The sequence below is a fragment of the Nerophis lumbriciformis genome, linkage group LG20 (genome assembly GCF_033978685.3).
Source record: "Nerophis lumbriciformis linkage group LG20, RoL_Nlum_v2.1, whole genome shotgun sequence".
Taxonomy (NCBI): Eukaryota; Metazoa; Chordata; class Actinopteri; order Syngnathiformes; family Syngnathidae; genus Nerophis; species Nerophis lumbriciformis.
Genome location: NC_084567.2, coordinates 41,020,001 through 41,046,500, shown reverse-complemented (window position 1 = coordinate 41,046,500; position 26,500 = coordinate 41,020,001). Strand labels below are relative to the sequence as shown.

The following is a 26,500-nucleotide window of genomic DNA, read 5'->3' as shown; positions in this document are numbered from 1 at the left end:
TATTCACATGTGAATAATGCTGTATAATAGACTGTATTTATATTATTCACATGTGAATAATGCTGTATAATAGACTGTATTTATGTTATTCACATGTGAATAATGCTGTATAATAGACTATGTATATTATTCACATGTGAATAATGCTGTATAATAGATTGTATTTATGTTATTCACATGTGATAATGCTGTATAATAGACTCTATTTATGTTATTCAAATGTGAATAACGCTGTATAATAGACTGTGTTTATGTTATTCACATGTGAATGATGCTGTATAATAGACTGTATTTATGTTATTCACATGTGAATGATGCTGTATAATAGACTGTATTTATATTATTCACATGTGAATAATGCTGTATAATAGACTGTATTTATGTTATTCACATGTGAATAACGCTGTATAATAGACTATATATATTATTCACATGTGAATAATGCTGTATAATAGACTATTTATATTATTCACATGTGAATAATGCTGTATAATAGACTGTATTTATGTTATTCACATGTGAATAATGCTGTATAATAGACTATTTATATTATTCACATGTGAATAATGCTGTATAATAGACTGTATTTATGTTATTCACATGTGAATAATGCTGTATAATAGACTGTATTTATGTTATTCACATGTGAATAATGCTGTATAATAGACTGTGTTTATGTTATTCACATGTGAATGATGCTGTATAATAGACTGTATTTATATTATTCACATGTTAATAATGCTGTATAATAGACTGTATTTATGTTATTCACATGTGAATAACGCTGTATAATAGACTATTTATATTATTCACATGTGAATAATGCTGTATAATAGACTGTATTTATGTTATTCACATGTGAATAATGCTGTATAATAGACTATTTATGTTATTCACATGTGAATAATGCTGTATAATAGACTGTATTTATGTTATTCACATGTGAATAATAGACTGTATTTATGTTATTCACATGTGAATAATGCTGTATAATAGACTATTTATATTATTCACATGTGAATAATGCTGTATAATAGACTGTACACTTGTGGGGGAAAGCCAGAGTCCCTCTTAGCGTTCTGGCAACTCCGACCCGTTCTCCTCCAATCGCTGGTTCAATCTGAGGTCAGCAAGAAAAGCAGACTTTGTTCCCTTCTGTCAAAGTGGTTTACCCCGTGTCTCCGAGTATGGTTATCACTAATAAAGATCTCCTTTAACGGTTGGATGTGCATCACCTGAATTCTTCACAGGTTTCCAGGCAGATCAAAATCAAGGTCCTCTGCGGTTTGAGCAGCCGGATGGTTTTTCCACGCCGCACATTCTTTATGTATACTCACCGGCTATCAAATGTATTGTTCAGGAAGTGATTGATACGGACACAATCCGATACGTGACCGGTGTAAAATGAGTAAAACCGCATATGGATTTAGGACCTCATGGTGGTTAAATCCAAACAATGTAGAGTTTGCTTTTTCCTTTATTTAGTCCCCCACACGTGTGTTTCTTCTCAGCAGTCAACACAACATGGAACTGTATGGATGTTTAAATAAACATTCAAGTGACATGACCTCTGTTAAAAATTCCCTACAGAAATAGCAAACATATAATTATGTTTTAAATCTGTTCTATCTGAGAGTCGGTCCTATACAATCAGTGTGACCTCAAATCAGAAAGCATCCAATAAAAGCAAGCCGAGGGGGAACTCTGGGCTTTTTGTAAGGTTGGAGGATTTGTTTTCCCTCATTTAAGTATGTCAACTATTTTAAAAAAAACAATGGTATAAATGTTAATATAAAATAAATATAGCCACAGAAGTTCAAAAATGAAATTACCGTATTTTCCGGACCATGGGGCGCACCGGATTATAAGGCCCACTGCCGATGAGCGGGTCTAGTCAGGTCTATTTTCATACAAAAGGCGCACCGGATTATAAAGTGCATTAAAGGAGACATATTATTATTTTTTATTTTCTAAGTGTAAAATACCAGGGTTAGGGTTAGGGTTAGGGGGTTAGGGTTGGGGTTGGGGTTAGGGTTAGGGTTAGGTGGTTCGGGTTGGGGTTGGGGTTGGTGTTAGTGTTAGTGTTAGGGTTAGGGTTAGGGTTAGGGTTAGGGGGTTAGGGTTAGGGTTAGGGGGTTGGGGTTGGGGTTGGGGGGTTAGGGTTGGGGTTGGGGTTGGGGCTAGGGTTAGGATTAGGTGTAGGATTAGGATTAGGTTAGGCATAAAGCAAAAGAGTTGGTTAGGGTTCGGGCTAGGGTTGGGGTTGGGGTTGGGGTTAGGATTAGGTTTAGGGTTAGGGTTAGGCATAAAGAAAAAGTGTTAGTTAGGGTTAGGGCTAGAGTTGGGGGTGGGGTTGGGATTGGGGTTGGGGTTAGGATTAGGATTAAGATTAGGATTAGGATTAGGGTTAGGGTTAGGCATATAGCAAAATAGTTGGTTAGGGTTCGGGCTACGGTTGGGGGTGGGGGTGTTGTTGGGGTTGGGGTTAGGGTTAGGGTTAGGGTTAGGATTAGGATTAGGATTAGGATTAGGGTTAGGATTAGGATTAGGGTTAGGGTTAGGCATAAAGTAAAAGAGTTAGTTAGGGTTAGGGCTAGGGTTGGGGTGGGGCTGGGGTTAGGATTAGGGTTAGGATTAGGTTTAGGGTTAGGGTTAGGCATAAAGCAAAAGAGTTAGTTAGGGTTAGGGCTAGAGTTGGGGGTGGGGTTGGGATTGGGGTTGGGGTTAGGATTAGGGCTATGATTAGGATTAGGGTTAGGGTTAGGCATATAGCAAAAGAGTTGGTTAGGGTTCGGGCTAGGGTTGGGGTGGGGTTGGGGGTGTTGTTGGGGTTGGGGTTAGGGTTAGGGTTAGGGTTAGGATTAGGGTTAGGATTAGGATTAGGGTTAGGGTTAGGCATAAAGTAAAATAGTTAGTTAGGGTTAGGGCTAGGGTTGGGGGTGGGGTTGGGGTTGGGGTTAGGGTTAGGGTTAGGATTAGGATTAGGGTTAGGGTTAGGCATAAAGCAAAAGAGTTGGTTAGGGTTCGGGCTAGGGTTGGGGTTGGGGTTGGGGTTAGGGTTAAGGTTTGGTTTAGGATTAGGGTTAGGGTTAGGCATAAAGCAAAAGCGTTGGTTAGGGTTCGGGCTAGGGTTGGGGTTGGGGTTAGGGTTAGGGTTAGGATTAGGGTTAGGATTAGGATTAGGGTTAGTGTTAGGCATAAAGCAAAAGAGTTGGTTAGGGTTCGGGCTGGGGTTGGGGTTGGGGTTAGGGTTAGGGTTAAGGTTAGGATTAGGGTTAGGATTAGGATTAGGGTTAGGGTTAGGCATAAAGCAAAAGAGTTGGTTAGGGTTCGGGCTGGGGTTGGGGTTGGGCTTGGGGTTAGGGTTAGGGTTAGGGTTAGGATTAGGGTTTGGATTAGGGTTAGGGTTAGGGTTAGGCATAAAGCAAAAGATTTGGTTAGGGTTCGGGCTAGGGTTGGGGTTGGGGCTAGGGTTAGGATTAGGATTAGGATTAGGTTAGGCATAAAGCAAAAGAGTTGGTTAGGGTTCGGGCTAGGGTTGGGGTTGGGGTTGGGGTTAGGGTTAGAGTTAGGATTAGGATTAGGGTTAGGGTTAGGCATAAAGCAAAAGAGTTGGTTAGGGTTCAGGCTAGGGTTGGGGTTGGGGTTGGGGTTAGGGTTAGGATTAGGATTAGGGTTAGGGTTAGGCATAAAGCAAAAGAGTTGGTTAGGGTTCGGGCTAGGGTTGGGGTTGGGGTTAGGGTTAAGGTTTGGTTTAGGATTAGGGTTAGGGTTAGGCATAAAGCAAAAGAGTTGGTTAGGGTTCGGGCTAGGGTTGGGGTTGGGGTTAGGGTTAGGGTTAGGGTTAGGATTAGGGTTAGGATTAGGATTAGGGTTAGTGTTAGGCATAAAGCAAAAGAGTTGGTTAGGGTTCGGGCTGGGGTTGGGGTTGGGGTTGGGGTTAGGGTTAGGGTTAGGGTTAGGATTAGGATTAGGTTTAGGGTTAGGGTTAGGCATAAAGCAAAAGAGTTGGTTAGGGTTCGGGCTAGGGTTGGGGTTGAGATTGGGGTTAGGGTTAAGGTTTGGTTTAGGATTAGGGTTAGGGTTAGGCATAAAGCAAAAGAGTTGGTTAGGGTTCGGGCTAGGGTTGGGGTTGGGGTTAGGGTTAGGGTTAGGATTAGGGTTAGGATTAGGATTAGGGTTAGTGTTAGGCATAAAGCAAAAGAGTTGGGTAGGGTTCGGGCTAGGGTTGGGGTTGGGGTTAGGGTTAGGGTTAGGATTAGGGTTTGGATTAGGATTAGGGTTAGGGTTAGGCATAAAGCAAAAGAGTTGGTTAGGGTTCGGGCTAGGGTTGGGGTTGGGGTTGGGGTTAGGGTTAGGGTTACGATTAGGATTAGGGTTAGGGTTAGGATTAGGGTTAGGGTTAGGCATAAAGCAAAAGAGTTGGTTAGGGTTTGGGCTAGGGTTGGGGTTGGGGTTAGGGTTAGGGTTTTATTTTAGGATTAGGCATAAAGCAAAAGAGTTGGTTAGGGTTCGGGCTAGGGTTGGGGTTAGGGTTAGGGTTAGGGTTAGGATTAGGATTAGGATTAGGATAAGAATTAGGGTTAGGGTTAGGCATAAAGCAAAAGAGTTGGTTAGGGTTCGGGATAGGGTTGGGGTTGGGGTTCGGGTTAGAGTTAGGGTTAGGATTAGGGTTAGGGTTAGGGTTAGGCATAAAGCAAAAGCGTTGGTTAGGGTTCGGGCTAGGGTTGGGGTTGGGGTTGGGGTTGGGTTAGGGTTAGGGGGTTAGGGTTGGGGTTGGGGTTGGGGTTAGGGTTGGGTTGGGGCTAGGGTTAGGATTAGGATTAGGTTAGGCATAAAGCAAAAGAGTTGGTTAGGGTTCGGGCTAGGGTTGGGGTTGGGGTTAGGGTTAGAGTTAGGATTAGGATTAGGGTTAGGGTTAGGCATAAAGCAAAAGAGTTGGTTAGGGTTCAGGCTAGGGTTGGGGTTGGGGTTGGGGTTAGGGTTAGGATTAGGGTTAGGGTTAGGCATAAAGCAAAAGAGTTGGTTAGGGTTCGGGCTAGGGTTGGGGTTGGGGTTAGGGTTAGGGTTAGGGTTAGGATTAGGGTTAGGGTTAGGCATAAAGCAAAAGAGTTGGTTAGGGTTCGGGCTAGGGTTGGGGTTGGGGTTAGGGTTAGGGTTTGGTTTAGGATTAGGGTTAGGCATAAAGCAAAAGAGTTAGTTAGGGTTCGGGCTAGGGTTGGGGTTAGGGTTAGGGTTAGGATTAGGATTAGGGTTAGGATAAGAATTAGGGTTAGGGTTAGGCATAAAGCAAAAGAGTTGGTTAGGGTTCGGGCTAGGGTTGGGGTTGGGGTTAGGGTTAGGGTTTGGTTTAGGATTAGGGTTAGGCATAAAGTAAAATAGTTAGTTAGGGTTAGGGCTAGGGTTGGGGGTGGGGTTGGAGTTGGGGTTGGGGTTAGGATTAGGGTTTGGATTAGGATTAGGGTTAGGGTTAGGCATAAAGCAAAAGAGTTGGTTAGGGTTCGGGCTAGGGTTGGGGTTGGGGTTAGGGTTAGGGTTAGGATTAGGGTTAGGATTAGGATTAGGGTTAGTGTTAGGCATAAAGCAAAAGAGTTGGTTAGGGTTCGGGCTGGGGTTGGGGTTGGGGTTGGGGTTAGGGTTAGGGTTAGGATTAGGGTTTGGATTAGGATTAGGGTTAGGGTTAGGCATAAAGCAAAAGAGTTGGTTAGGGTTCGGGCTAGGGTTGGGGTTGGGGCTAGGGTTAGGATTAGGATTAGGTTAGGCATAAAGCAAAAGAGTTGGTTAGGGTTCGGGCTAGGGTTGGGGTTGGGGTTGGGGTTAGGGTTAGAGTTAGGATTAGGATTAGGGTTAGGGTTAGGCATAAAGCAAAAGAGTTGGTTAGGGTTCAGGCTAGGGTTGGGGTTGGGGTTAGGGTTAGGATTAGGATTAGGTTTAGGGTTAGGGTTAGGCATAAAGCAAAAGAGTTGGTTAGGGTTCGGGCTAGGGTTGGGGTTGAGGTTGGGGTTAGGGTTAAGGTTTGGTTTAGGATTAGGGTTAGGGTTAGGCATAAAGCAAAAGAGTTGGTTAGGGTTCGGGCTAGGGTTGGGGTTGGGGTTGGGGTTAGGGTTAGGGTTAGGGTTAGGATTAGGGTTAGTGTTAGGCATAAAGCAAAAGAGTTGGTTAGGGTTCGGGCTGGGGTTGGGGTTGGGGTTGGGGTTAGGGTTAGGGTTAGGATTAGGGTTTGGATTAGGATTAGGGTTAGGGTTAGGCATAAAGCAAAAGAGTTGGTTAGGGTTCGGGCTAGGGTTGGGGTTGGGGTTGGGGCTAGTGTTAGGATTAGGATTAGGATTAAGTTAGGCATAAAGCAAAAGAGTTGGTTAGGGTTCGGGCTAGGGTTGGGGTTGGGGTTGGGGTTAGGGTTAGAGTTAGGATTAGGATTAGGGTTAAGGTTAGGCATAAAGCAAAAGAGTTGGTTAGGGTTCAGGCTAGGGTTGGGGTTGGGGTTAGGGTTAGGGTTAGGATTAGGATTAGGTTTAGGGTTAGGGTTAGGCATAAAGCAAAAGAGTTGGTTAGGGTTCGGGCTAGGGTTGGGGTTTGGGTTGGGGTTAGGGTTAGGATTAGGGTTAGGATTAGAGTTAGGGTTAGGCATAAAGCAAAAGAGTTGGTTAGGGTTCGGGCTAGGGTTGGGGTTGGGGTTAGGGTTAGGGTTAGGATTAGGGTTACGATTAGGATTAGGGTTAGGGTTAGGCATAAAGCAAAAGAGTTGGTTAGGGTTCGGGCTAGGGTTGGGGTTGGGGTTAGGGTTAGGGTTAGGGTTAGGATTAGGGTTAGGGTTAGGCATAAAGCAAAAGAGTTGGTTAGGGTTTGGGCTAGGGTTGGGGTTGGGGTTGGGGTTAGGGTTAGGGTTAGGTTTAGGATTAGGGTTAGGCATAAAGCAAAAGAGTTGGTTAGGGTTCGGGCTAGGGTTGGGGTTGGGGTTAGGGTTAGGGTTAGGATTAGGGTTAGGATTAGGATTAGGGTTAGGGTTAGGGTTAGGCATAAAGCAAAAGAGTTGGTTAGGGTTCGGGCTAGGGTTGGGGTTAGGGTTATGGTTAGGATTAGGATTAGGGTTAGGGTTAGGCATAAAGAAAAAGTGTTAATTAGGGTTAGGGCTAGGGTTGGGGGTGGGGTTGGGATTGGGGTTAGGATTAGGGTTAGGATTAAGATTAGGGTTAGGCATATAGCAAAAGAGTTGGTTAGGGTTCGGGCTAGGGTTGGGGGTGTTGTTGGGGTTGGGTTTAGGGTTAGGGTTAGGATTAGGGTTAGGATTAGGATTAGGGTTAGGGTTAGGCATAAAGAAAAAGTGTTAATTAGGGTTAGGGCTAGGGTTGGGGTGGGGTTGGGGTTGGGGTTAGGATTAGGGTTAAGATTAGGATTAGGGTTAGGGTTAGGCATAAAGCAAAAGAGTTGGTTAGGGTTAGGGCTAGGGTTGGGGCTGGGGTTGGGGTTGGGGTTAGGGTTAGGGTCTACATAACATGTAACGGTGGTTCTTTGGTGAAAACGTTGCATGGATCAGTGTTTTTCAACCACTGTGCCGCGGCACACTAGTGTGCTGTGAGATACAGTCTGGTGTGCCGTGGGAGATGATCTAATTTCACCTATGTGGGTTAAAAATATTATTTGCAAAGCAGTAATTATAGTCTGCAAATGATGTGTTGTTGTTGAGTGTCGGTGCTGTCTAGAGCTCGGCAGAGTAACCGTGTAATACTCTTCCATATCAGTAGGTGGCAGCAGGTAGCTCATTGCTTTGTAGATGTCGGAAACAGCGGAAGGCAGTGTGCAGGTAAAAAGGTGTTTAATGCTTAAACCAAAAATAAACAAAAGGTGAGTGCCCCTAAGAAAAGGCATTGAAGCTTAGGTACGGCTATGCAGAACGAAACTAAAACTGAACTGGCTACAAAGTAAACAAAAACAGAATGCTGGACGACAGCAAAGACTTACATCCGAACATGACATGACAATCAACAATGTTCCCACAAAGAAGGATAAAAACAACTGAAATATTCTTGATTGCTAAAACAAAGTAGATGCGGCAAATATCGCTCAAATTAAGACATGAAACTGCTACAGGAAAATGCCAAAAAAAGAGAAAAAGCCACCATAATAGGCGCGCAAGACAAGAACTAAAAGACTTCACAAAAATGGCGTGATGTGACAGTACACCTACTTTGAGACAAGAGCTATATTGATACATAGTTAGTTATGCTTTAAAGTCATATCCAACAATTGCGACAACGACTTTTTACTGTCAACTGAGTTTTGTTTTTTTAATGTTTTCTGCTGGTGGTAAGCCTCCGCATTTTTTCAGCCCCAAAAATGTGCTTTGGCTCAAAAAAGGTTGAAAAACACCTGGCATAGATGATGTTTCAAGTCGCTTTCTGACAGTCTCTTCAGGATGCGCCGTTTTGTGGGCGGGTCTTATTTACGTGCCTCCACTTCGACAGCGTCTTCTCCCCGTCATATTTGTTGTAGCAGTGTAGCGTGCAAGAACGGGAGTGGAAGAAGTGTCAAAAAGATGGCACTAACTGTTTTAATGACATTCAATCAATAATAAAGCAGCATCTCCTCATCCGTGGCTCACTAGTGCAACAACAACACCCGAAATGTGTCCCGGGGAAAAAAACGTCCGACCGGGTTAAGGTTAGGGTTAGGAATAGGGTTAGGATTAGGATTAGGGATAAAGAAAAATAGTTGGTTAGGGTTGGGGTTGGGGTTAGGATTAGGGTTAGGATTAGGGTTCGGGTTAGGCATAAAGCAAAAGAGTTGGTTAGGGTTAGTGCTAGGGCTGGGGGTGGGGTTGGGGTTGGGGTTAGGGTTAGGATTAGGGTTAGGATTAGGATTAAGGTTAGTCATAAAGCAAAAGAGTTGGTTAGGGTTAGTGCTAGGGTTGGGTTGGGTTTGGGGTTGGGGTTGGGGTTAGGGTTGGGGTTAGGGTTGGGGTTAAAGTTAGAGTTAGGATTAGGGTTAGGATTAGGGTTAAGAAAAAGGGTTGGTTAGGGTTGGGGTTGGGGTTAGGATTAGGGTTAGGATTAGGGTTCGGGTTGGGCATAAAGCAAAAGAGTTGGTTAGGGTTAGGGCTAGGGCTGGGGGTGGGGTTGGGGTTGGGGTTGGGGTTAGGGTTAGGGTTAGGATTAGGGTTAGGATTAGGATTAGGGTTAGGCATAAAGCAAAAGAGTTGGTTAGGGTTAGTGCTAGGGTTGGGGTGGGGTTGGGTTTGGGGTTAGGGTTGGGGTTAGGATTAGGGATAAAGAAAAAGAGTTGGTTAGGGTTGGGGTTGGGGTTAGGATTAGGGTTAGGATTAGGATTAGGGTTAGGATTAGGATTAAGGTTAGTCATAAAGCAAAAGAGTTGGTTAGGGTTAGTGCTAGGGTTGGGTTGGGTTTGGGGTTGGGGTTGGGGTTAGGGTTGGGGTTAGGGTTGGGGTTAAAGTTAGAGTTAGGATTAGGGTTAGGATTAGGGATAAAGAAAAAGAGTTGGTTAGGGTTGGGGTTGGGGTTAGGATTAAGGTTAGGATTAGGGTTCGGGTTAGGCATAAAGCAAAAGAGTTGGTTAGGGTTAGGGCTAGGGCTGGGGGTGGGGTTGGGGTTGGGGTTGGGGTTAGGGTTAGGATTAGGGTTAGGATTAGGATTAGGGTTAGGCATAAAGCAAAAGAGTTGGTTAGGGTTAGTGCTAGGGTTGGGGTGGGGTTGGGTTTGGGGTTGGGGTTGGGGTTAGGATTAGGGATAAAGAAAAAGAGTTGGTTAGGGTTGGGGTTGGGGTTAGGATTAGGGTTAGGATTAGGGTTCGGGTTAGGCATAAAGCAAAAGAGTTGGTTAGGGTTAGGGCTAGGGTTGGAGTTGGGGTTGGGGTTGCGGTTGGGGTTAGGAATAAAGAAAAGAGTTAGTTAGGGTAAGGGCTAGGGTTGGAGGTGGGGTTGGGGTTAGGATTAGGGTTAAGATTAGGATTAGGCATAAAGCAAAAGGGTTGGTTAGGGTTAGGGCTAGGGCTGGGGGTGGGGTTGGGGTTAGGGTTAGAATTAGGGTTAGGATTAGGATTAGTCATAAAGCAAAAGAGTTGGTTAGGGTTAGTGCTAGGGTTGTGGTGGGGTTGGGTTTGGGGTTGGAGTTGGGGTTGGGGTTAGGGTTGGGGTTAGGGTTGGGGTTAAAGTTAGGGTTAGGATTAGGGTTAGGATTAGGGATAAAGAAAAAGAGTTGGTTAGGGTTGGGGTTGGAGTTGGGGTTAGGATTAGGGTTAGGATTAGGGTTCGAGTTAGGCATAAAGCAAAAGAGTTGGTTAGGGTTAGGGCTAGGGCTGGGGGTGGGGTTGGGGTTGGGGTTAGGGTTAGGATTAATAACTAATAACTAAAGTTCCTTGGGTGAATAATGTAAACTCACCACACCGGTATGTTTCTTTTTCTTTTTTTTTATTCATATTAAATTCATAAAGTCAGTAAATACGTCCCTGGACACATGAGGACTTAAATTAAGACCGTTGTATGATCCTGTAGCTACTTGGTATCGGATCGATACCTAAATGTGTGGTATCATCCAAAACTAATGTAAAGTATCAAAGAAGAGAAGAATATACTATAATTAGAATAATTATGTATAAGTTATCACACAACTCTTATGCTTAAAGGCCGTTGCTGTAGTTATGATCAATTGTGGTCAAGTTGTACTGTTCTATTCGTGCAAAGGCACACAACTTTTTATCTTCCACTGCAAGTTGTCTCGCAGCAGCAGTTTCTGTCTTCCAGTCCGCTACGGACTTCAAGTACCTCAACGAAGATAAGACGACAACACGCAGACAAAGCAGAGCCGGGGCGAAATCTCGAGCTCATTCTGAGTAATCAGGTATTGTGACACTGGGGCTGCTTGCATAATAGAGGCAGCTTCAGTGATGTTAGCTAGGGAACTCCCGAATAAATAGAGGAGCACGTGGGACTGCCCCTCAGAGCGTGGTGGGAGGTTGTAACTGAGTGTGCAGCTCCACACGTTTCTCCTCATGAGCAAAATGTAACTATTGTCTCTGCTTGATTCCTTCTTCTTGTCTTGTGTAATAGATAGTTCGGTGTTTGAACCTGACGGTGATTATTTCATTTTAACAGAAGTGTAGATAGAACATGTTAAAACAGAAAATAAGCAGATATTAACAGTAAATGAACAAGTAGAATAATAATCAATTTTTACAGCTTGTCCTTAATAATGTGTACAAAATAATAGGTGTATAAATGACACAATATGTTACCGCATAGACTAATTAGGAGTCTTTGTTTGTTTACTTACTACTAAAAGACAAGTTGTCTAGTATGCCCCCCTCTACCTCAAAGAACTGCTCACCACCAAATCCTCCACACGACACCTCCGCTCCGGACAGTCTAACCTCCTCCAACCTCCGAGGACAAAGCTACAAACAATGGGAGAGCGGGCCTTCTGCTCCGCCGCTCCCAGTCTGAGGAACGCTCTCCCTGACCACCTGAGGGCACCACAGACTGTGGATGCTTTAAAAAAAAAAACTTTTTTTTAAAAAAGCCTTTTTTTTTTTAGACATATGCATACTAGTTCTAGCTATTTGGCTGTTCTAGTTTTTTTTTTTTTTACCACAGACTGTTCATGCTTTTAAAAAAAGGCTTGAAACCCCTTCTTTTAAAAAAAATTAAAAAAAAAAAAGAAAGAAAAAAACACCTTTTTTTAGATGTATGCATACTAGTTCTAGCTATTTGGCTGTTGTAGTTTTTATTTGTATTTATTTTTTATTATCTTTTTTTTTTTTTTACCACAGACTGTTCATGCTTTTAAAAAAGGCTTAAAACCCCTTCTTTAAAAAAAATTAAAAAATAAAAATAAAAAAAAAGCTTTTTTTTTAGATATATGCATACTAGTTGTAGCTATTTGGCTGTTGTAGTTTTTATTTGTATTTATTTTTTATTATCTTATTATTGTTTTTAACACAGACTGTTCATGCTTTTAAAAAAGGCTTAAAATCCCTTCTTTTAAAAAAGAAAAAAAAAAGAAAAAAAAAAAAGCTTTTTTTTAGATATATGCATACTAGTTCTAGCTATTTGGCTGTTGTAGTTTTTATTTGTATTTATTTTTTATTATCTTATTATTGTTTTTAACACAGACTGTTCATGCTTTTAAAAAAGGCTTAAAATCCCTTCTTTAAAAAAAAAAAAAAAAAAAAAAGCCTTTTTTTAGATATATGCATACTAGTTCTAGCTATTTGGCTGTTGTAGTTTTTATTTGTATTTATTTTTTATGATCATTTTATTTTTTTTACCACAGACTGTTCACGCTTTTAAAAAAGGCTTAAAACCCCTTCTTTAAAAAAATTTTTTTTAAAAACGGGATTTCTGCTCCTCCGCTCCCAGTCTGTGGAATGCTCTCCCTGACCACCTGAGGGCACCACAGACTGTGCATGCTTTTTAAAAAAAGGCTTAAAACCCCTTCTTTAAAAGAAATTAAAAAAAAGCCTTTTTTTAGACATATGCATACTAGTTATAGCTATTTGGCTGTTGTAGTTTTTATTTGTATTTATGTTTTATTATCATTTTATTTTTTGTACCACAGACTGTGGATGCTTTAAAAAAAAAACTTTTTTTTAAAAAAGCCTTTTTTTTAAGACATATGCATACTAGTTCTAGCTATTTGGCTGTTGTAGTTTTTATTTGTATTTATTTTTTATTACCTTTTTTTTTTTTTTTACCACAGACTGTTCATGCTTTTAAAAAAAAGGCTTAAAACCCCTTCTTTTAAAAAAAAAAAAAAAAAAAAAAAAAAAAAACGGGATTTCTGCTCCTCCGCTCCCAGTCTGTGGAATGCTCTCCCTGACCACCTGAGGGCACCACAGACTGTGCATGCTTTTAAAAAAAGGCTTAAAACCCCTTCTTTAAAAAAAAAAAAAAAAAAGCCTTTTTTTAGACATATGCATACTAGTTATAGCTATTAGGCTGTTCTAGTTTTTATTTGTATTATCTTTTTATTTTTTTTAATACACTGTAGCACTTTGAGGTTGTTTACTCAATGTAAAGTGCTTTTTACAAATAAAATATATTATTATTATTATGTTCACTATTTTATTTAAGGACTAAATTGCAATAATAAACATATATTTAATGTACCCTAAGATTTCTTTGGTAAAATAAAGCCAAAAATGCCATTTTTTGTGATGCCCTTTATTTAGAAAAGTATTGAAAAGTATCGAAATACATTTTGGGTACCGGTACCAAAATATTGATAATGGGACAACCCTACTTTGGAGTGTTTGGACTGGGAAAAAAAATAAAAAATCAGATCTGTGTCACTTGAGGGCAAAGAAATCTGATTGGGTGTGCAGTGTGAACAGAACCACTTCAGGCCTGTATGTGCCTCCACTGTGAGAGCGTGTGCCATGAGGTCACCGCCAGCTTGGGCGTGTGCGTGATGATAGCGAGTGTGTCATTTTTCACTTACACGCACACACACACACACCCTTTTTCTTGGTGAAATTAACTGCTCTTTTCCCTAATGCCAGTGACACACTCACAGGATGACATCACCCTACGCTGGGAATTATTTTTTGCAGTATCTCACCGGATAGAAAAGCGCCGACGAAAGGAGAGACCGAGAAGACCTACGCGTGAGTGGAAAACCAGAGCTTTGGAAACATGATTTCCTGTGGAAAGTGTGATGTCATGACAGCTCGTCTGCGGCGCTCACGGGACTTCACGGAGTCATTAGCGGGCCTGACAAATACATTGTTCCCTTTGTTCTGATTGACATGATTGCAATGGGTGATGTGGGGGGTCAGCGGTTCAGGACATGTGATATGGAGTTCACGCACGCTCCCAAAAGGAGGAGACTCTGGAAAAACACCCCAAAAAAAAACCCTCACAAAAGGTAACTCAAGCCCAGAGGTGGGTAGTAACGCGCTACATTTACTCCGTTACATCTACTTGAGTAACTTTTGTGATAAATTGTACTTCTAAGAGTAGTTTTAATGCAACATACTTTTACTTTTACTTGAGTATATTTATAGAGAAGAAACGCTACTTTTACTCCGCTACTTTTATCTACATTCAGCTCGCTACTCGCTACTAATTTTAATCGATCTGTTAATGCACGCTTTGTTTGTTTTGGTCTGTCAGACAGACCTTCATAGTGCCTGCGTTTCAACAAATACAGTCACTGGTGACGTTCACTCCGTTCCACCAATCAGATGCAGTCACTGGTGACGTTGGACCAATCAAACAGAGCCAGGCGGTCACATGACCTGACTTAAACAAGTTGAAAAACTTATTGGGGGCGTTACCATTTAGTGGTCAATTGTACGGAATATATACTGTACTGGGCAATCTACTAATAAAAGTTTCAATCAATCAATCAAAAGTGTGAAGGAAAAAATACCTTTTTTATTTCAACCGTACATCCCGTCAAAAGCCTAAAGACTGACTGCACAGTTCCTGTCTTCACAATAAAAGTGCCGCTCCATCGCGCCTGCGCTTTCAAAACAAGAGTCTCCGAAAGCCAGCGCAAACAAGCTAGCAAGCTACGGAGTTTGCCGCCAATGTATTTGTTGTAAAGTGTATAAAAACTAATATGGAAGCTGGACAAATAAGATGCCAAAAACCAACCACTTTCATGTGGTATTAGACAGAAAGGAGGAACTTTTTTTCTCCTCCATTTGAAAACGTGGACGCTATCATCACTACTGTCTGATTACAATCAATGCAAGTCATCAGAATCAGGTAATACACCAACTTATATTCTTGTCTTCATGAAAGAAAGGAATCTATATGTGTTAAACATGCATGTATATTCATTAAAACACCTTTAACATGGAAACAAAAACGGCAAAATAAATAAATATAAATTATATACTGTATATATATATATATGTGTATATATATATATATATATGTATATGTATAAATATATGTATATATATATATATATATATATATACATGTGTGTATATATATATATATATATATATATATATATATATATATATATATATATATATATATATATGTGTGTGTGTATGTTACTCATCAGTTACTCAGTACTTGAGTAGTTTTTTCACAACATACTTTTTACTTTTACTCAAGTAAATATTTGGGTGACTACTCCTTACTTTTACTTGAGTATTAAATCTCTAAAGTAACAGTACTCTTACTTGAGTACAATTTCTGGCTACTCTACCCACCTCTGCTCAAGCCAACATAAAATGGTCAACTTGCTGGTCAACAGGCTGCTTATCAGTGTTACTCAAATTCACCTCTGCTTTGTCCTTTGTGTGACAATCCAAACTAATGCTCAACAAACAGTGTTCTTAGGTCAAGGGTCGGTAACACAAAATGTTGAAAGAGCCATATTGGACCACAATTTTGTCTCCACTATAGGGATGTATCGGATCGGCCGCCGATATTTGCAAAAAAATGCGTATCGGCAAAGCATGGGAAAATGCCGATCCAGATCCAGTTTTTAAAAAACTCCGGTCCGTGTTTTCCAACGCACCGATTTAAATAATACATTCCACTTTTCTGCTGCGCCCTCATTTCCGTTCCGCATTTTCCAGCACACCTTCAACACATCCACAGGTCTGTGGATTCTCACGCAGTTGCTTTTAGCTGCTGGCATTACACGACAGGCTCTTCTCACTCTTTCCTGTGTCTCCCTCTCACAGACAGCAAGCGCACCTTCTTACACACGTCACATACTGTCACGACACACGTCACGTCATACGTCACATACGTATACGCCCTCTCCCAGCAGAGAGGTAGCAGCATGGCTAACGTTAGCTGTGGTGATAGCGCAGCCGTGCGCGCCTGTGCAATTGCTATGGCGTCACATTAGTGCCAAAAATCCGAGCGCATAAAAACTGTTATCGCGCGCTGATTCTCCGCTTCGTGCGCGCGCGCGCGACACCCTTTTGCGCGCGCGTGGTGCCTTTTTGCGCACGCGCCGTCTCTGTCTGTGCGCTGTCATGTTTCGTTTTGGCACTTTGGGGGCGGGTATGCTTAGACGGCCCCTTCTTTCTGATTGGACAGGGGAAAAATGCCTCAGAGCCAATCAGAAGTATAGCAGGGCGGGTCATCGTCAATATGTATCAAGATTTACGGAGGAAGAAGTGGATAAAAAAATGTCGCGCGCTGATGAAGGTTATTTCATACCACATAAACACAATACAGGGTAATACAAAATGTGACCCAAATAAATAATAAGACAACAAACACCATAATCACATCTTTCAGCCAGAACTGGTCCACCAGCAATAACATCCAACCATAACATTATTTTATAATTTCACTTCCTCTTGAACATTTGTTTTCTAATTCATGGAATTTCTTTTGATTCAGCCATAAAAGTAATGAAATAATATTTGAATTTTGTTTTTAAAATGTTAAAAATAGCCTTTTAATAATGTATTCTGAAACGGTTTAAAATTAAAGCTGCAAGCAGCATTGGTCGGGCCCGCATATTTGGCAGGTGCTAGTCCTAAATGTCCCAATACTTTTGTCCAGTGATAGTCATAAGTGTCCCAATACTTTTGTCTACTTTTAGTCTGAAGTGTCCCAAGACTTTTGTCTAGTGTACCTACCTTGTCTGCATTGTGTGGGCACGTTGGTGCTTCCTGCTTTTAAGCAGCCATCTTAAAAAAACAGCAGCGCAGCAGGTCTTTGAAGGGTCATAAAATCAAAACCAGAGCAGGTATTAAAACGCTGTTCTGTTATTTTATACACAAGGGTTTAATCTCTCTCCTGTGTTAGTTTGAAGCCGAAACGACAAACGCGCTCAGAGGAGATAGATTTTGAAGAAAGGTGACCGGTTTTTACAAAAAGTTTGTTTTGAAGGGGGAATAGCAAACTTCCTGTTGATTTTTGCTGGGGGTTGTCAATTGATGAAATGTAGGTCTAAGTGAGACCTACATAGAAGTTTTTGTTTCATGTCTTTCCGACCTTCCCAGTGGGAGTTACAGGCAGTTTTGTCATTTTTTTCTTTCGAGGAGCAGTTTTTTCTGCGTTTTATTCAAAGATTGCGCTAGGTGTTAGATTTTTTTATTAGATGGCAATTTTTGCCAGTCCTGATGTGTGTATTAAGTTCGGTGAGTTTTGAAGCATGTTAAGGGGGTCAAATTACAGCTCAAAGAGGCACAAGTGACTGTTTTTAGTACATGTTTGTCTTGAAGGGGGAATTGCCAACATTCTGTTGATTTTTGCCCGAGGAAATTAATTAATGAAAAGTAGGTCTAAGTAAGACCTACATAGAGGTTTTTGTTTCATGTCTCTACAACATTCGTACTGGAGTTATAAGCAGTTTTCTTTCTAGGGGGCGCTAGAGCGCAATTTTGAGTTTTGGGGTTTGGTTTTTTGATAAAAAGTTTTGCCGTATATTACTGATGTGTGTGTAAAATTTGGTGAGTTTTGAAGCATGCTAAAGGGGTCAAATTACAGCGCAAAGTTGCGGAAGAATAATAATAATTAAAGCTGCAAGCAGCGTTGGACGGGCCCGCGTATTTGGCAGGTGCTAGTCCTAAATGTCCCAATACTTTTGTCTACTTTTAGTCTGAAGTGTCCCAAGACTTTTGTCTAGTGTACCTACCTTGTCTGCATTGTGTGGGCACGCTGGTGCTTCCTGCTTTTAAGCAGCCATCTTAAAAAAACAGCAGCGCAGCAGGTCTTTGAAGGGTCATAAAATCAAAACCAGAGCAGGTATTAAAACGCTGTTCTGTTATTTTATACATAAGGGTTTAATCTCTCTCCTGTGTTATTTTGAAGCCGAAACAACAAACGCGCTCAGAGGAGATAGATTTTGAAGAAAGGTGACCGGTTTTTACAAAAAATTTGTTTTGAAGGGGGAATAGCAAACTTCCTGTTGATTTTTGCTGGGGGTTGTCAATTTATGAAATGTAGGTCTAAGTGAGACCTACATAGAAGTTTTTGTTTCATGTCTTTCCGACCTTCCCAGTGGGAGTTACAGGCAGTTTTGTCATTTTTTTTCTTTCGAGGAGCAGTTTTTTCTGCGTTTTATTCAAAAATTGCGCTAGAGCACAATTTTGAGATTTTGGGTTAGATTTTTTTTATTAGATGGCAATTTTTGCCAGTCCTGATGTGTGTATTAAGTTCGGTGAGTTTTGAAGCATGTTAAGGGGGTGAAATTACAGCTCAAAGAGGCAAAAGTGACTGTTTTTAGTACATTTTTGTCTTGAAGGGGGAATTGCCAACTTTCTGTTGATTTTTGCCCGAGGAAATTAATTAATGAAAAGTAGGTCTAAGTAAGACCTACATAGAGGTTTTTGTTTCATGTCTCTACAACATTCGTACTGGAGTTGTAAGCAATTTTGAGTTTTGGGGTTTGGTTTTTTGATAAAAAGTTTTGCCGTATATTACTGATGTGTGTGTAAAATTTGGTGAGTTTTGAAGCATGCTAAAGGGGTCAAATTACAGCGCAAAGTTGCGGAAGAATAATAATAATTAAAGCTGCAAGCAGCGTTGGACGGGCCCGCGTATTTGGCAGGTGCTAGTCCTAAGTGTCCCAATACTTTTGTCTACTTTTAGTCTGAAGTGTCCCAAGACTTTTGTCTAGTGTACCTACCTTGTCTGCATTGTGTGGGCACGTTGGTGCTTCCTGCTTTTAAGCAGCCATCTTAAAAAAACAGCGGCGCGGCAGGTCTTTGAAGGGTCATAAAATCAAAACCAGAGCAGGTATTAAAACTCTGTTCTGTTATTTTATACACAAGGGTTTAATCTCTCTCCTGTGTTAGTTTGAAGCCGAAACGACAAACGCGCTCAGAGGAGATAGATTTTGAAGAAAGGTGACCGGTTTTTACAAACATTTTGTTTTGAAGGGGGAATAGCAAACTTCCTGTTGATTTTTGCTGGGGGTTGTCAATTTATGAAATGTAGGTCTAAGTGAGACCTACATAGAAGTTTTTGTTTCATGTCTTTCCAACCTTCCCAGTGGGAGTTACAGGCAGTTTTGTCATTTTTTTTTCTTTCGAGGAGCAGTTTTTTCTGCGTTTTATTCAAAAATTGCGCTAGGGGTTAGATTTATTTATTAGATGGCAATTTTTGCCAGTCCTGATGTGTGTATTAAGTTCGGTGAGTTTTGAAGCATGTTAAGGGGGTCAAATTACAGCTCAAAGAGGCAAAAGTGACTGTTTTTAGTACATTTTTGTCTTGAAGGGGGAATTGCCAACTTTCTGTTGATTTTTGCCCGAGGAAATTAATTAATGAAAAGTAGGTCTAAGTAAGACCTACATAGAGGTTTTTGTTTCATGTCTCTACAACATTCGTACTGGAGTTATAAGCAGTTTTCTTTCTAGGGGGCGCTAGAGCGCAATTTTGAGTTTTGGGGTTTGGTTTTTTGATAAAAAGTTTTGCCGTATATTACTGATGTGTGTGTAAAATTTGGTGAGTTTTGAAGCATGCTAAGGGGGTCAAATTACAGCGCAAAGTTGCGGAAGAATAATAATAATAAAACCTTACAAATTCAATAGGTCCTTATGTCCCATTGCATAAGGACTCCCTTTGGGAGTCCTTATGCAATGGGCCATGCGGGCCCTAATTAGCTAACCCAAAAAATACCTTAAAATAAGTATATTCTCACTAATAACAAGTGCACTTTTCTAGGTAGAAATTTTTTTTTGACCTTTTTGCTCAATATGTTGAAAAATATTCTTAAATGAAGTAAATGCTAGTGCCATTATCTTGACATAATGATATGCACTCGGCATTACATTTCTTGAAACCAGCAAACTTATACTAAAAACTAATTTATTGTTCTTAATGGAAAGGCAACACGTTTCCTAGCCGCTCAGGCAAATAATATGGTCTAAAAATAATTTTTTCCATGGATAACATGACATCATCGCGCCAAGTGCGTGCTCTTTCAGTCAATTAGTGCGCATTAGTGATGGGTCCGGCAACACCGATGCATCGGCGCATGCGTCGAGCTCATAGAGCAAAACCCTGTGTCGGTGCGCGTACCGCTTTTAGAAAGTCACGTGACCGATCATGAGCTGTTTTGGTCACGTGACCGATACGCCAACTGTGTCGCACTGACGCCTCCTCTGTGCCCTGTGAGCGGGTCTTTTCTACAGCCGGAGAAATAATAACCAAGAAGAGAAATCGTCTAAAATGTAATACGTCGGAAAAACTTTTTTTTTTATTATAAAAATGTGTAAAAAAAATAAAATTAAAACAATTCCCAGTCCACAATCATCCACAACACGTTCTCTTAGATTTCCATGTTATGATACATGTTCACATTATTTATTGACTGTATCTAAAAAAGATAAAAATATATTTTTTATTTAAATGAAGATATGAAATAATCCTAAATGAAATACAATGACTTGGTTTATATTATTGTATATACTAGGGCAGGGGTCACCAACGCGGTGCCCGCGGTCACCAGGTAGCCCGTAAGGACCAGATGAGTCGCCCGCTGGCCTGTTCTTAAAATAGCTCAAAGAGCAGCACTTACCAGTGAGCTGCCTCTATTTTTTAAATTTGATTTATTTACTAGCAAGCTGGTCTCGCTTTGCTCCACATTTTTAATTCTAAAAGAGACAAAACTCAAATAGAATTTGAAAATCCAAGAAAATATTTTAAAGACTTGGTCTTCACTTGGAATAAGCGGTAGAAAATGGATGGATGGATGGGTCTTCACTTGTTTAAATAAATTCATTTATTTTTTACTTTGCTTCTTATTACTTTTAGAAATACAATTTTAGAGAAAAAAATACAACCTTAAAAATGATTTTAGGATTTTGAAACAAATATACCTTTTTACCTTTTAAATGTCTTCCTCTTCTTTCCTGACAATTTAAATCAATGTTCAAGTAAATTTATTTATTTTTTATTGTAAAGAATAATAAATATTTTAGCTTCTGTTTTTTCGACGAAGAATATTTGTGAAATATTTCTTCAAATTTACTATGATTAAAATAAAAATAAAAATATTCTGCCAAATCTGGAAAATCTGTAGAATCAATTTAAATCTTATTTCAAAGTATTTTGAATTTTAAAAAAAAAATTTGTTCTCGAAAATCTAGAAGAAATACTGATTTGTCTTTGTTAGAAATATAGCTTGGTCCAATCTGTTAAATATTCTAACAAAGTGCAGATTGGATTTTAACCAATTTAAAACATGTCATCAAAATTCTAAAATGTATCTTAATCAGGAAAAATGACTAATGATGTTCCATGAATTCTTTTTTTAATTTTTTCAAAAAGATTCAAATAAGCTAGTTTTTCTCTTCTTTTTGTCGGTTGAATTTAGAATTTTAAAGAGTCGAAATTGAATTTTATTTTACATTTTTTCGTGTTTTCTCCTCTTTTAAACCGTTCAATTAAGTGGGTTTTTTTCATCATTTATTCTCTACCAAAAACCTTCCGTAAAAGGAAAAAAAAAATGTACGACGGAATGACAGACAGAAATACCCATTTTTTTTATATATATACATTTATTTATTTAGCTATTTTTGTTTAAATCACACTTACGTGTAACTTACAAATGACAATATATTTATTTATGTAAGTGTGTATCAAACTGATAGCCCTTCGCATTAATCAGTACCCAAGAAGTAGTTTTTGGTTTCAAAAAGGTTGGTGACCCCTGTACTAGGGCATCAAATCAGTGTCAGTTGAGTCGGTCCATAGGTTGCCTGTAGGGATTTTTAATGTCCAGCAGATGTCAGTATTTAGTGACACAGTATCGACACAGTATCAATACAGTTTTGCAATGTGTCGAAACGCTTCATGACGCCTCATCAACCCATCACTATACAATACATTGAATTGGTTGTAGTTACGTCAATGTGCAAAATGCATCAAGTACACCCCCAAATCCCCGGCATTGGTTCATATTTCAGTATGCGGCCCTTGTTGGAAAAAAGTTTGGACGTCCCTGGCCGAGACATACCTAGTTGCATAAAAGCAAAACCACAATGGTGGACCACAGTGTTGTAGTTTGCACTTCTGCTCCTCCACTAAAGTGCAGCTTCCAGCATGGCTAAATGTATGAAATGGAAGAGCAGTACTTACATTTGGTGTTCAACCTCAGAGGATCAGATCTGAAGCTGAGGGGGAAGCACTTGTGTTGTCTTTCTGGAGAAAGTGATGTCGCCATCTACTGGCCTGGCATGCATCCAGGGCCACTCTGTGGTTTTGTGTAGGGCAGCAACCACTAGGGGGACTTTTGTTAAGATTTGAAGATTTTTTTTTTTTGCTTCTTTTCAATCCAACAGTTGTGAAATTAGACGTCATAGAAGTTAAGTTGAACAAAATGTTGCTGTCAAAGTTCAATAATACAAAACCCGTTTCCATATGAGTTGGGAAATTGTGTTAGATGTGAATATAAACGGAATACAATGATTTGCAAATCCTTTTCAACCCATATTCAGTTGAATGCGCTACAAAGACAACATATTTGATGTTCAAACTCATAAACTTTATTTTATTTTGCAAATAATAATAAACTTAAAATTTCATGGCTGCAACACGTGCCAAAGTATTTGGGAAAAGGCATGTTCACCACTGTGTTACATGGCCTTTCCTTTTAACAACACTCAATAAACGATTGGGAACTGAGGAAACTAATTGTTGAAGCTTTGAAAGTGGAATTCTTTCCCATTCTTGTCTTATGTAGAGCTTCATTCGTTCAACAGTCCGGGGGTCTCCGCTGTCGTATTTTTTACGCTTCATAATGCGCCACACATTTTCGATGGGAGACAGGTCTGGACTGCAGGCGGGCCAGGAGAGTACCCGCACTCTTTTTTTTACGAAGCCACGCTGTTGTAACACGTGCTGAATGTGGCTTGGCATTGTCTTGCTGAAATAAGCAGGTCCTTAGATGGCAGCATATGTTGTTCCAAAACCTGTATGTACCTTTCAGCATTAATGGTGCCTTCACAGATGTGTAAGTTACCCATGCCTTGGGCACTAATACACCCCCATACCATCACAGATGCTGCCTTTTGAACTTTGCGTCGATAACAGTCTGGATGGTTCGCTTCCCCTTTGGTCCGGATGACACGATGTCGAATATTTCCAAAAACAATTTGAAATGTGGACTCGTCAGACCACAGAACACTTTTCCACTTTGCATGAGTCCATCTTAGATGATCTCGGGCCCAGAGAAGCCGGCGGCGTTTCTGGGTGTTGTTGATAAATGGCTTTCGCTTTGCATATAAGAGCTTTAACTTGCACTTACAGATGTAGCGACCAACTGTATTTAGTGACCGTGGTTTTCTGAAGTGTTCCTGAGCCCATGTGGTGATATCCTTTAGAGATTGATGTCGGTTTTTGATACAGTGCCGTCTGAGGGATGGAAGGTCACGGTCATTCAATGTTGGTTTCCGGCCATGCCGCTTACGTGGAGTGATTTCTCCAGATTCTCTGAACCTTTTGATGATATTATGGACCGTAGATGTTGAAATCCCTCAATTTCTTGCAATTGCACTTTGAGAAACGTTGTTCTTAAACTGTTCGACTATTTGCTCACGCAGTTGTGGACAAAGGGGTGTACCTCGCCTCCATCCTTTCTTGTGAAAGACTGAGCCTTTTTTGGGAAGCTGTTTTTATACCCAATCATGGCACCCACCTGTTCCCAATTAGCCTGCACACCTGTGGGATGTTCCAAATAAGTGTTTGATGAGCATTCCTCAACTTTATCAGTATTTATTGCCACATTTCCCAACTTCTTTGTCACGTGTTGCAGCCATGAAATTCTAAGTTAATAAAAAGCTGCAAGCAGCATTGGTCGGGCCCGTGTATTTGGCAGGTGCTAGTCCTAAGTGTCCCAATACTTTTGTCAAGTTTTAGTCCCAAGTGTCCCAATACTTTTATCCAGTGTAAGTGTCCCAATACTTTTGTCCAGTTGCCCAATGCTTTTGTTCAGTGGTAGTAGTAAGTGTCCCAATACTTTTGTCTACTTTTAGTCCGAATTGTCCCAAGACTTTTGTCTAGTGTACCTACCTTGTCTGCATTGTGTGGGCACGTTAGTGCTTCCTGCTTTTAAGCAGCCATCTTGAGAAAACAGCAGCGCAGCAGCATCAGCGCAGCGGTTCTTTGAAGGCTCATAAAATCAAAACCGGAGCAGTTAGAAAATTTATTTCGATAACTTTTATTTGGAAGGGTTCAATCTCTCTCCTGTGTTAGTTTGAAGCTGAAACGACAAAGCTCAGAGGAGATAATGTTTGAAGAGAAGTGACCGGTTTATAAAAAAAAATTGTTTTGAAGGGGGAATTGCAAACTTCCTGTTGATTTTTGCTGAGGGTTGTCAATCTATGAAATGTAGGTCTAAGTAAGACCTACATAGAGGTTTTTGTTTCATGTCTCTCCGACTTTTCCAGTGGGAGTTACAGGCAGTTTTGTCATTTTTTTCTTCCGAGGAGCAGTTTTTTCTGCGTTTTATTAAAAAATTGCGGTAGAGCACAATTTTGAGATTTGGGGTTCGGTTTTTTCATTAGATCGCAATTTTAGCCAGTCCTGATGTGTGTGTTCAGTTTGGTGAGTTTTGAAGCATGTTAAAAGGGTGAAAATACAGCTCAAAGAGACAAAAGTGACTGTTTTTAGTACTTTTTTGTCTTGAAGGGGGAATTGCCAACTTCCTGTTGATTTTTGCCCGAGAATATACAATTATGAAATGTAGGTCTAAGTCACACCTACATAAAAGTTTTTGTTTCATGTCTCTCTGACCTTTCTAGTGGGAGTTACAGGCAGTCTAGTTTTTTTTTCCGTAGGGGGCGCTAGAGCGCAATTTTGAGTTTTGAGGTTCGGTTTTTTAAAAAAAAGGCAATTTTCGCAGGTCCTGATGTGTGGGTCAAATATGGTGAGTTTTGAAGCATGTTAAGTGGGTCGAATTACAGTTTAATGTGGCGGCGGAAGAATAAAGAATAAAACCTTACAAATACAATAGGTCCTTATGGCCCATTGCATCCCTTTTGCAATGGGCCATGCGGGCCCTAATGATTATTTGCAAAAAAAAAAATGTTTATCAGTTTGAACATCAAATATGTTGTCTTTGTAGCATATTCAACTGAATATGGGTTGAAAATGATTTGCAAATCATTGTATTCTCTTTTTATTTATCATTTACACAACGTGTACTGCAAAAAGTGAAATCTAAGTAAGATGAAATATCTCAAATAAAGGAGATATTTGCTTATTTTCTGTTGGATAAGACAATTCTTCTTACTAAGCAGATTTTATGTTAGAGTGTTTTACTTGTTTTAAGTGTTTTAAATGATCTCAGTAAGATATTACAGCTTGTTGCTGAGATTTGATGAGCTATATTGAGTAAAACATGCTTGAAACTAGAATATCAAGTGTTGCAAAGCTGTGTCATCAACACTCACAAGTATAAAACTACTTTTTTAAAGTCATCATTTCTTATTTCAAGCATAAAAAAAAAAAAAATCATGACTTTGACACAATCGTGTCTCATAATTAAAACAGATGACAGCCAAATGGACTTTGCTCTTTTATTTTCAATGAAACAATAGAAAATACGTACTCATATAGTAGTGAGAATATACTTATTTTAAGGTATTTTTGGGTTCATTGAAGTTAGCTAATTAGGGCCCGCATGGCCCATTGCATAAGGACTCCCACAGGGAGTCCTTATGCAATGGGACATAAGGACCTATTGAATTTGTAAGGTTTTATTCTTTATTCTTTATTCTTCCCCCGCCACATGAAACTGTAATTTGACCCACTTAACATGCTTCAAAACTCACCATATTTAACCCACACATCAGGACCTGCGAAAATTGCCTTTTTTTTAAAAAACCGAACCACAAAACTCAAAATTGCGCTCTAGCGCCCCCTAGGGAAAAAAAAAACTAGACTGCCTGTAACTCCCACTAGAAAGGTCGGAAAGACATGAAACAAAAACCTTTATGTAGGTCTGACTTACACCTAGATTTCATTATAGTACATTCTCGGGCAAAAATCAACAGGAAGTTGGCTATTCCCTTCAAGACAAAAAAGTACTAAAAACAGTAACTTTTGCCTCTTTGAGCTGTAATTTGACCCCCTTAACACGCTTCAAAACTCACCAAACTGAACGCACACATCAGGACTGGCAAAATTTGCGATCTAATAAAAAAAACCTAACCCCAAATTTAAAAATAGCGCTCTAGAGCAATTTTTGAATAAAACGGAGAAAAAACTGCTCCTCGGAAGAAAAAAAATGACAAAACTGCCTGTAACTCCCACTGGGAAGGTCGGAGAGACATGAAACAAAATCCTCTCCGTAGGTCTTACTTAGACCTACATTTCATAAATTGACAACCCCCAGCAAAAAATCTACAGGAAGTTTGCTATTCCCCCTTCAACACAACATTTTTGTAAAAACCGGTCACCTTTCTTCAAACATTATCTCCTCTGAGCGTGTTTGTCGTTTCGGCTTCAAACTAACACAGGAGAGAGATTGAACCCTTTTGATTAAAAGTTATCGAAAGAGTTTTAATACCGGCTCCGGTTTTGATTTTATGACCCTTCAAAGAGCCGCTG

General features: G+C 40.2%; 1 protein-coding gene across 1 annotated transcript in view; it reads right to left on the bottom strand.

Moving 5' to 3' along the window:
- The window catches only part of lpar1 (lysophosphatidic acid receptor 1), a 207,849-nt gene extending 185,702 nt beyond the window's left edge, over positions 1-22,147 (bottom strand). The window contains exon 1 of the mRNA XM_061980902.2: positions 22,028-22,147. The gene's annotated coding sequence lies outside the window, so the exon portion shown is untranslated. The remainder of the gene's footprint in view (positions 1-22,027) is intronic.
- Positions 22,148-26,500: the final 4,353 nt, after the last annotated feature.